This window comes from Anopheles merus, unplaced genomic scaffold, assembly GCF_017562075.2.
Source record: "Anopheles merus strain MAF unplaced genomic scaffold, AmerM5.1 LNR4000308, whole genome shotgun sequence".
Taxonomy (NCBI): Eukaryota; Metazoa; Arthropoda; class Insecta; order Diptera; family Culicidae; genus Anopheles; species Anopheles merus.
In genome coordinates this window covers 42690-54246 of record NW_024427888.1, presented here as the reverse complement: position 1 = coordinate 54246, position 11557 = coordinate 42690, and the positions used below count along the sequence as shown (strand labels likewise).

At 34.9% G+C, this 11557-nt stretch overlaps 1 long non-coding RNA gene across 1 annotated transcript; it reads right to left on the bottom strand.

Moving 5' to 3' along the window:
* Nucleotides 1–71: 71 nt before the first annotated feature.
* LOC121602126 lies at nucleotides 72–11310 on the bottom strand. Its single transcript, XR_006006291.1, has 3 exons — nucleotides 11219–11310; nucleotides 10544–11091; nucleotides 72–134 (listed from the first exon to the last, which is right to left on the bottom strand). It is a non-coding gene; the product is annotated as an uncharacterized LOC121602126 (long non-coding RNA).
* Nucleotides 11311–11557: the final 247 nt, after the last annotated feature.

Here is an 11557-nt window from a genome sequence, read left to right as displayed (position 1 = left end):
AAAAAAACTCATTTTAATTATTAACCTTATTTTTTCAATTTTTAATTTTTAATTTAAAAATTGGATTGCTTACCAAGTGGCACAAATCCACAAAACGATCACTAAACGAGTTCTAAACGACTCAAGCTCTCTACCTAAACGAAATAAAAAGACTTTGTTTAGCAGACGGCAAACGACTCATGCATTCTGAAAATAGCAAAAGCTGGTGACGCGTATATGTTTGAGGGATACTCAACCAGTGCCCAATGAAACATTTTGGACCTAGCTTGAACAAAAACTGGGCTGTCTTGCTTTATCTTCTATACCGCACCTGCTTGCACTCATTCGCGAGCGTTGCAATATACTCTCCCGATTTCAAGTTCTCGCGAATTGCCTACTGCTGTAAGATTGTATGAGTGAATGTGCATCGTTTTTCTCTGTGCTTCCTCTTCTCCCCCCTCGTTCGTACTCTCCTTCTTCCATCGATTCGATGCGCGATTCCTGATTTAACCGCGCAGTAACATTTGTAAGGTTCCGTGACAATGAAATAATCTACAAAATAGACACATCGTTTTCATTTAGCATCCGTGGTCCACACCAAGGTGGATTAAAAACATAAGGTGGTGGATTAGGGCCTTTGGGGGTCGCCATAGTTGAGGAACTTTACGTCATTTTAGAACCGGTAAGCATTGGTTTCCACACACAAAACTTAACAAATAGAACAGATTTCTTTGTAATTATGTGCATTTGTGTGTCTATTGTTTTATCGAAAAAATGAGACATATTAACAAAAGATTTGATGATTTTTTATGCACGAAATTTAAAATCATGTGAGTAAGAGTTCTAATCTCACGTAAATTGTTCATGTGGCTCGTAGATAATGAGGAATTAATGTGAAAATTGAAAAAAATAATGCTTACTTAATTGTTATCATCAAAAATGACGAAAACACAATGAATTATAGAATAATTTCACGGAATAACACAAAATAACACACTTTAATCCATGTTTTAATGTTAAATAAGAACTCGCGAAATCCGAAATATATTTTTAAAGAATGTTTAATCGAAAAAATGGGGTAGATAAATTATATGAACAAATTTAATAAATGTAAACAAAGTTTAAATTCTGGGGACCTTACGTCAAGTGACGAATTGTCAAAATGTACTAGAGTCCACCACCTGATATTTTTAAATCGACCTTGGTCCACACGGAACGCCGATACCCCAAACACCTCCGGCCAATATCAAATTCTCGATATTGGCGGTGACTTGTGGATGTGTCCTCCCATCTCCTCATCAATTTAATTCACTTGCTACATCTCCTCCCCTTTCTCCTTCTCCTAGAACTCATGCAAATGAAATTCTAGAGAGAAGTGGAAGAAGAGGGAGGAGCATCAGCTTTTTGCTCTCTCTCAAAAAATAAGTCCAAAATTGTCTGCCTTTGGGTACCAGTTTGGGTACTGAGATAGGGCCCCATCTCTGGTCCATATTTTTACCCATTCATGGCGTTTGGTCGTTTGGGTGGAGCTTCCTCTCTTGGAGGAGAGCTTTCTCATTCCCTCTGTACTGTTATATGGTTTCGCATTGAAGTTATGCATCGCTAGAACTATAACGGTGATACGATTGTTTAAATACTAAACTTCAATTGAAAATCACCAGCACTGAAGCAAGCAAGATTTGAGTAATTTCATTTCATTTCATTTATTAATTCAATATCCGCCATCAAGGCTAAATAAAGTAGACTTAAAACTAAATAAACCCTAACAAATAAATAAAATAATTCATGAAAAACTAAGCCTAACTAAAACTAGTCTTGACCTAGCAAAAAAAATTAAAGAAAAAAAACATAGGTAGAGCGTAGAGACTATCAAACCTAATGAAAACTTAGAAGAATAATTAAAGAGAATTAGAAGAAAAAATACGGTTACGGAAAGAGTTGAGAGAGGAGTCGAAATCAAAGAGATGGTAAAAGTGGTTAAACAACCTGAAACAGGATAGAATAGGATCATTGAAAGTATAAAGAGTATGACGTGTTTCAATTGACAGAGGATCGCGAGGACGAAGGGAACGAAAGGAAAAATACAACGAGATGGACGAGAGTAAATCAGGAGCATCAGTATCAGAAAGTAATAAGCCACCAATAACCCAAGGAAACATTTTGGACCTAGCTTGAACAAAAACTGGGCTGTCTTGCTTTATCTTCTATACCGCACCTGCTTGCACTCATTCGCGAGCGTTGAAATATACTCTCTCGATTTCATGTTCTCGCGAATTGCCTACTGTTGTAAGAATGTATGAGTGAATGTGCATCATTTTTCTCTGTGCTTCCTCTTCTCCCCCCTCGTTCGTACTCCCTTCTTCCATCGATTCGATGCGCGATTCCTGATTCAACCGCGCAGAAACATTTGTAAGGTTCCGTGTCAATCAGATACTGTACGAAATTATACACATTGTTTTCATTTAGCATCCGTGGTCCACATGGAACGCCGATACCCCAAACACCACCGGTCAATATCAAATCCTCGATATTGGCGGTGACTGGTGAATGAATGTGTTTCTCTCCCCTCTCCTCATCAATTTAATTCACTTGCTACATCTCCTCCCCTTTCCCCTTCTCCTAGAACTCATACAAATGAAATTCTAGAGAGAAGTGTGAGAAGAGGGAAGAAGCATCAGCTTTTTCGCTCTCTCTCAAAAAATAAGTCCAAAATTGTCTGCCTTTGGGTACCAGTTTGGGTACTGAGATAGGGCCCCATCTCAGGTCCATAGTTTTACCCATTCATCGCGTTTTGGTCGATTGGGAAAACATGCCAGAGACACTTGGCGGCGGAAGCTTAAATAGTGAAGATTGAATCACTGCAATCGCGTTTCATAGGGAGGTAGTGAGCCAGCACCGAACAAACGACGAATAGCAATCCTGGTAAAGAGGCGCTGAATGCTTTCAATTCTCGAACAGCCATCAATAGTAGGAGGATTCCAGATGATACTAGCATATTCAAGAAGAGGCCTTACCAGAGCACAATAAAGGTTTCTTAGGTAGCTTTGATCTCTAAAATAGAGGTAAAACGTAAAATAAACCCAAGGGTTCGATTACCTTTTAGTAGAACCTCATCAAGCTGCAGTTTAAAGTTAAGACGACTGTCAAGTATAATTCCAAGGTCACGGATGGACATAACACGAGAGAGGGACGAGTTAGATAGAGGATAGTTGAAAAAAATAGCAGAAAGAGAGTGAGAGAAAGAAATAACAGAATATTTTTCAGGGCACAGGCGAAGTAAATTTGATGAACACCAATGAACAAAAGCTTTAAAGTAATGCTGAAGTCTCAAACAATCAGAAGAAGAAGACACAGGTAAAAAGATTTTGATATCATCCGCATAAAGGAGATGACCATCAGGAGGCAAAACATTACAAACATCATTGATGAACAAAGAAAACAGAAGAGGACTTAGCACACAACCCTGAGGGACACCTGACGTACAAAAAAACTCCTCAGATAAGTAATGGTCGTTGGTGTCGGCACCCGTGTATCTAAACACACCACACGACCATTCTTATAGATTTTTGCTTAGAAAGTTAGAAGGGTATATATGCCATGATTAGATGAAGCAAGGCGAAACAAATTGCAAGAAAAGGACAACAATATGATGATGAGTTGTAATAAGCCATCTATGGAGCAAACCAGTGAAGCTATGGAGCTTTCATTTTTTGTCTATGGATATTTGATTTTCCAGTTGTTAATCTGTGGCGCTTGGTTATCGATTGGACACAAATCGTAAACGTTATCAAAAATCACAATTAGGGGGTTGCAATTCGGCGTTACTGATTGCATAGCTGATTGCGTTGCTACCGTGTAAAGTGCCTTTAAGGGTGTTCCGCGTCCACCAAGGAGAATATTTTAGCAGCCGATAAGGTGCATTGTAGCAGATCTGGTAGTATCTACACAAAGTCAGCTTAATGCGGCATACTCGAAAACATCGTCAGCGCCTTCCGCGGCGTCATTTTGCACAGGTACTAATCAATGAGTCGCAGCGCTTTGAGGATCTCGATATTTGTTTGTTTGACGAAAACATGATTGTCGTTTTTCGTCCAACGCCTACATCGATGAATCGCTATGTTGGTGCTAAGAATGCAAGACAACCAACTCCGTACAAAAATCATCCAAGCTATCCGCTCCCAACATCAACTCATTAACCAACATCGTCTCACTATAGAGTGAAAAAGTAACGCTCTATAGCGTTACGCTCAATAGCTTATAGCGTCTAATAGCGTGAGAGATTGAAAATGAGAACCTTTTTGTAAAATTTGTTATAGGACTAGTTAATTTGACCCAGTTACAGGGTTTTGTAAGATAGTTTCGAGGGTATTTCATAACTTTTGGATGCGTGCTAAGGACTTTTGAAAAGGCAACGCAAACTCCTGGTGACATTTAGTTCCAAGGAATGCATTAAAAAAATACTGATTCGAAATTCATACCTATCCTGGAACTAATGTCCCATGTCCATTCTGAAATTTTACAGAAATCGTTCTGGTGCTGGAACTAATTCCAATCCCATATACCGTCTGAACTCACTGGTTGAACTTCGATTCCCTGCCAACTGTTGAATATGTGCTTTTTATTTGGCACGTTTTTTGTTACAAAAAATTACAGAATTTTCTCTCGGCAGGCCATGAGATTTTTATAATTTTCAAAAGCCGAGTTTTCCATACAACCGCATGCTTTGTAATTGAACTGTCAGCCAACTATCGAGCGGTCAATTAAAAAATATGTCAACAAAAAAGCATTCAATTATTGAATTCTGAATGTATGTGTTTATTGTTTATTGTCATAAACCTGGCACAGGAACTAATCATAACCCATAACCGATTTTTAAACTGATCCTGACACCATACCGGTCGTGGAATTGATCCCGATCCCATACCGCAATGATCTCCAACCTTTTTAGGATCACAGATCAATTAGCTTTGCCGCAGACCACTTTTACAGGGGTAACATTTTGAAGACTCTGTTGAAATCTTTTGATCCAAAATATGTCCAAAATATCTTTTTCTACACATTCCTGTTGAAATGTTTATCTCGATTATGGAGAAAATATGCACATTGTGTAGTGTATTAAGCTTTTCTATTTAAAAAATGCTTTCGGGGACCATTTCTTTTCACGCCCCGGACCACAGCTTGGATAACTGCTACAAAAACCATACTGGTCCTGACATTGATCCCGAACTCATACCGGAACTTACACTAAACCCATAACGATGCTGGAACCGATCCCGACCCCATGTAGATCCTGTTACATAAACCTACGGGTACTGGAACTGATCTCAAACCCATAATGCTCGCTTTTATAATTCGGGACTTGTATAGTATCTGAATCTGTCTTAATCATGGCACTATGCAAAGCAGTCTAGTTGTTTTCCCTTTTTTACATCAGAGGGTCCCGTGGTGCTATTGTCAATTCGGACGACTTAAAAACATGCCCATCTTGGGTTCAAGCTTCGTATAGACTGTCGCCCTAAGCAAAGATTGACTATCTGGCTGCATGGTAATTAATAAGTATCGAAAGCCTGTAATTGCCGGTATGAGCTGTTACCTCTAAAATAATGTAAAAATGTTTCCGTGACATACAGTGCACGCTCGGTAATCCGTATTTGAATCGAGTGCGGATCATCGAATGAAGTTTTAATGTGTTTTTTTTTAATTTTTTTGTCGCAGTTCTTGAGTTGATTATTACATTACCTACATTTTCATGTTGTACAAAGAATGTTAATAATTTTAAAAATAGCAGGAAATTTATCTGTTTAAGCATATTTTACTACTTATGGCCAAACATTGTTTCATCTCATGAATTTGATTGTCAAAACTGCGGATTACTGAGCGTATACAGTATCTGGACCTACAGTAGCGGCTACCTAAAGTAGGACATCAATATTCTGATTTTGAGACATCCTCGACAGTTGCACGGCACACCTATTGGAAAACTATCCTAACACATCGTTGATGACATTGTTTAGCTCTGCTTTAGCTAAACATTAGGCCAATATATTTAAAAAATCCCACAAATTCAAGCAAAAGCGTGCAACTACAGAATTCTGAGTGTAACTTGTATCGTTCTTTCCCCGCTGCGATCGAAACCTTTTCAACCTCTCGTTCAATGTAGCTGAAGAGCAAGAACCAATAATGATAAAGCGAGGTGAAAGGATGTGGAAGAGGGGAAGGAGGGGAGAAAGAGAACGTGGGTGTGAACTATTTTTCGGCCACTATCATCATAATTTAATTAAGGTAAAAAAAAATTAACAGCTTTTAGATGAACCGATATCTACGAGATTACATTTTTTAATTACAAGTAAATAACAGGTTTAATATTTTTCATTGTTGCATTATGGTTTATGAAAAATAGTCTGAAAGTATGGAGTTCGTTAACACCCTTAAAGCTTTCAATTAGAGTAACATTTCCAATAAGCAGAAAATATAAAATATTAAAAATATACACAAAAAAATGAATATATAAAATATATTTATTACCTATTCCATCTATGTTTCCGGCCATTTTGAATAAAAATTAGTTTAGGTCCAAGGTTATTTTTAAAGCAAAAAATGAGATTAATAAATACTTTTTTCTTTCAATTTCCTATTTTATCGATAGCTGGGTAACATAATAATTATTCATTTTTTCATTATTAATCCTTTTTGTGTTTAAAATTGTTATAATTGTAATTCTTAATGAATTGATCTTTAATCGCAATTGCTGTACTTTTTTATGTTTGCTCAAAAACTGTTACTTTTCTCAGCGTTACGCGTAACGCTTGTTGATCGCAAACCCAAGCAGCATTTTTGAACGCTTGTTTTTACCGCCGTGGATGAGCCAATTAATAGATAATCATGTCTTAATATTGTTTATTTTTATGATAGTTTTAATATTGTTTGTTTATGATAATTACAAAAGCAACAATTTTTGAACCAACATAATAAAGTACATCAAGCGCTAATAAAGATAAAATTCATTGATAATTTATGAGTAAAAAAATTATTATATTATTATTAGGCTATCATTTTTAACATCAATCAGAGTTGTAACAACTTAAAGAATTACAATTTTTACAATCTTTTACATAAAAAAGGGTGAATAACAAATTTTTTTTATTAATTTATTTACTGAGCTTTTGATAAAAAAGGAAAATGAAATATATACAAGTATTTATTAAATTTCCTTAACCTCACTTTTAATAAAAGCCCTCGCATCTAAAGTTATTTTTATTCAAAATGACCGGAAACATAGATTGAAAAGGTAATAATTATATTACATACATTTCCATTTTTTTAAATATATTTTCGATATTTAATATTTTTTACCTATTGGAAATGTTACTCTAATTCAGGGGTCTCCATACTACGACCTGCGGGCCGCATGCGGCTCTCGAAAGCCTAAATTGCGGCCCACAGTGGTGTTGCAAAGGATACTGTAAATATTATATTACTTTCACAATTTTCATTAAATTTTTAATTTTTACTAAACCAAGACAAAAATCTAGTTACTATAAAATAAAAATGGATGATTTCAAAATATTCATTAAGTATTTTCATATGAAAACGAGATTTCAACGTTCTCATTACCAAAAGTAACGTCAAAATGGTCTTCAAAAACATTATTTACGAAGCAATGTGGCCCACGAATTGAAAAGTTTGTAGACCCCTGCTCTAATTTAAAGCTTTAAGGGTGTTTACGAACTTCATACTTTCAGACTATTTCTCATAAACCATAATACAACAATGATAAATATGAAACCTGTTATTTACTTCTAATTAAAAATTCTTAAAGAAATCGATTCATCTTAAAGCAATTAACTTTCTTTACATTGCAATTTAAAATATTGTTTATTGAATCAATGTATACTGGTCGGTCGCGTGGTCAAAACTGTAATAAAAATTTTGCTTGGGAATATTTTAACGGATGTAACGCTTCTACCAAAGAAAGGCTCAGCCCTTTACGTTACATTGGAGAAGCGTTACATCTCTTAAAATATTCCCAAACAACATTTTTATTACAGTTTCGTCCATGCAAGCAACTGTTTTAGAGTGTTTGAATAAAAAAAATTAGCTGTAATGATACTTTAAGCTAATTGTTACAAATATAAGTCCCAAAAAGTTTTATTTTTGTACATCATTACACTGTGCTTCACAAACAAAAACCATGGGAATGTAAAAACCCTTAAAATGGAAACTAAATTTAATTAGCATTATGAATAAGAAGGAAATAAAATATATTCACATCATATTTTGTATATCAAATATATGAGATGTATTGATTAACTACATTAACTATGAAATTACATGCCCTACCAATTCAATGCCCTGGTTTTACCAAGAGGTGGGCAAATAAAAAATAAATATTAAAAAAATATATATAATTTAATTTTAAATGATTTGAGTAATTACTGAAGTTGTTTTAACACTCACTGATGTTAATGATAGTAAAATAATAATAATTCAATATCAATTTTAAATATTTTTAAATGATATATCACACAATTTTTGTGATCGATTACTGAACTTTTGTATAATTATTTCAATTTTCTGCCTTTCATAATAATACATAAAAATAATTAATACTAAGCCAGAATTATCGGTCAATTGGCCCATCCAAGACGATTAAATCAGGCGTTCAACAAAAATGGTGCTTGGGTTTGAGATAAACAGGCGTTACGCGTAACGTTAGCGTAACGTAGAGGGCTGAGCCTTACTTTTACCTCTCTCGTTGAAGTTTGCAAGCAAACTTTTAAGATAAATTGTATAGGAATAGCATATCTTTACAAAAATATAATTTAAAACTTTCACGCATCCCTGTGACATTGGTTTAAGCTTATTTTCGAAGCGGAAAAAAATATATCAATATGTTACTAAATCTTAATCTGCATTTTTCTTGGTTATTTGTAATTAGAGGGTTATAAAACTTACATGGTGTTCATAGAACACTCCAATCAATACATTTTGATCATTGGAATCTATCTGTGTAGTGAAATCATGCTTAAATAGAAGGTGCCCAATTTGCCCCATATGCCCATTTTGCTTCGCTTTACCCTGCTGATTACACATGGCAGGACAAGCAGTCCTGCATATAACGGCCCGGTCCATTAGGGGTCTGAACCCATGACGGGCATATTGTTAGGTGGTTTGCGTCAGTATAATTAAAATTACAAATTTATAATTTAAATATAAATAGTTTGATTATAATTCGCTCTAAAATAGATTACAGTACATGTACAAATACTCTTAAAAATACTTCAAATATTCTACATATATGGGTTAAAAGGATAGTCCCGTAGTAAATATCAAGAATACCATGTCCATCGATTATTCAAGCCTCATATGGACACCCCCCCCCCCCACCATCCTCCTCTGTGGAGGAAATATGTGGCTGTGTGCTACTAAATATGTCTCGAAAACCTGCATTGGCACCGGCATGACCGTATTGATAGTTACATTCAAAATATTAGTTATGTTTATAAATGTATTTTATTTCATATGTTTTGGTTTAATTTATATTTCAACTTCTAAGCAAACATATTCAAGCACTAATACAATGCTAAACATATTTCAACACAACCACAATATCAAATCCGCTGCTCTTTTTACCTATTTTTAAATTTGAGAGGCAAATGTGCTACCATATGTAAAAAATGAGTTTCTCATGTCGACCTTTAAGGCCTTATTAGACACAGGAAAAAAACTGTCATTCGATTTTGGAATCGATCCTTCAAACAGGGTTTGACAGATAGATGGCAGTCGGAAAATCGGAATTAGGCATGCTCAATTCCGATTTGCTCCAGAGTAGATTTTTACTATCAATGTCAATAGAGCGTATTGAATTTCTTGATAATGATGAATATAAACTACACAAATAGTAAACAAAGAATGATTTTTTTCGGATAAAGCCAAGAAAATCAATAAATTAAATAATAAATGTGAAAGGTGACAGAACCGCACTCTTGTCTTATTACACGTACGAGAGGTTTTGTACCAAAGTCTAAGTATGACAGATAAATGCCAATCGAGAAATGACTTTATTTTCCTCCGTCGATCGTTCCCGCTTCGATCGTGTTTGGGAAAGTGGCTGCATATTATTTACGTTCAAATAATTTGTGTTTAGTGAGCTCATATTCAATATAGTTTTATTTTTGAAGCTTCATTTATAACACTAATATACCATCCATCAATCCATCCATATTGTAAATTTTTTTTCTAGTTAAATTATTTGTAATAAATAATTATTTTTTATAATCATAATTATAATAATTATAATTATTTGTAGTTAAATAATTACAATATCACAATATAAAAATACATTTCATCTATTATGTTACAATCGTCTAATTTGATTCAATCTCGAAACCGAAGTTAGACTTCTGATTCAATTCAACTTTTGATCTGCCAAAATCAATTGCTATACTTATATCATGTCCCATCATTACAAAATCAACAGCTCTTAAATCACTTGACCTCGTTATTTGATGCACGTCATAATTGATGTCCTAATACTATAAATTAATCTAGACATTCAACTTACCTAACGTCATACTCCAATGTGGAGGAGGCCGAAATTCTGGATAGTGTTTAGGAAAGAGTTTTTTTGACCATCTAGTTACTAATTTGATGCGATACAAAACAAGCATCCCATTCTGATGGCAATTTTCTTCGTAGAAAACGTTACCTCCGATGGGATTGCTAGTAATCATGGCTAAATGTTCAGATATAGTCACCATCCAGAGCAGCAGCACCAATTTAGTACACATCATTAATCTTGTTTATTTTAGTTTGTCTTTAAACTTGATTCGCTGCAATTATCCAAGGGTTTTAAGACGCAAATATCATTAATGCAAGGTTATAAATGTTCGCTGATATGTTGGTCAAACATAACAGACCATCACAAAACACATGGGGCAGAGATAGATTCATAGATTCGTTTTTCCCGTCCATTGAAAAAAAGTTTGTTTGATTTATTGATTGATCACGGTCCGCATTAACAGAGCAATCAAAGTCTTCATCTTGATAATATATCTTTAAATGTAAGCACTTCGTACAGTATTGAAATCAAGTGGCTCCGCCGAAGACTAGCTAAAAGAAAAGCAACGATTAATAACTAACAATGCTATCAAAGTGTATAATCTACAGTCTCACACGAATGTTAGCGCGATCAGAACTATCGATAACTAAATTTGACTGTTATAAGTGAACAACCGACCGAGCAAATTTCTATCCGGCGCTAACAAAATTCACAGACAGACTGATTCATCCACCGACCAGTCTGGTATACATCAAAACAAAATTGTGAGAAAAAATCACATTCAATTCTCCCACCAAACCATGCGTGTGCGTGGTAAGATAAACTACCGCATTAAGGTACAGTTCGTTATTTATAAACCATCTGTTCATACTTCGTTCTCTTCAACGCAAGATCTGAGTTTTTTTCTATCTTTTGCTCATGCTGATGATGTTATGAACGTTCGTGATGATTACATGTTATGATACCATGAGCAAAGACAAACTGACGCAGCTAAATGTCTCTCACGGTATCCTACAT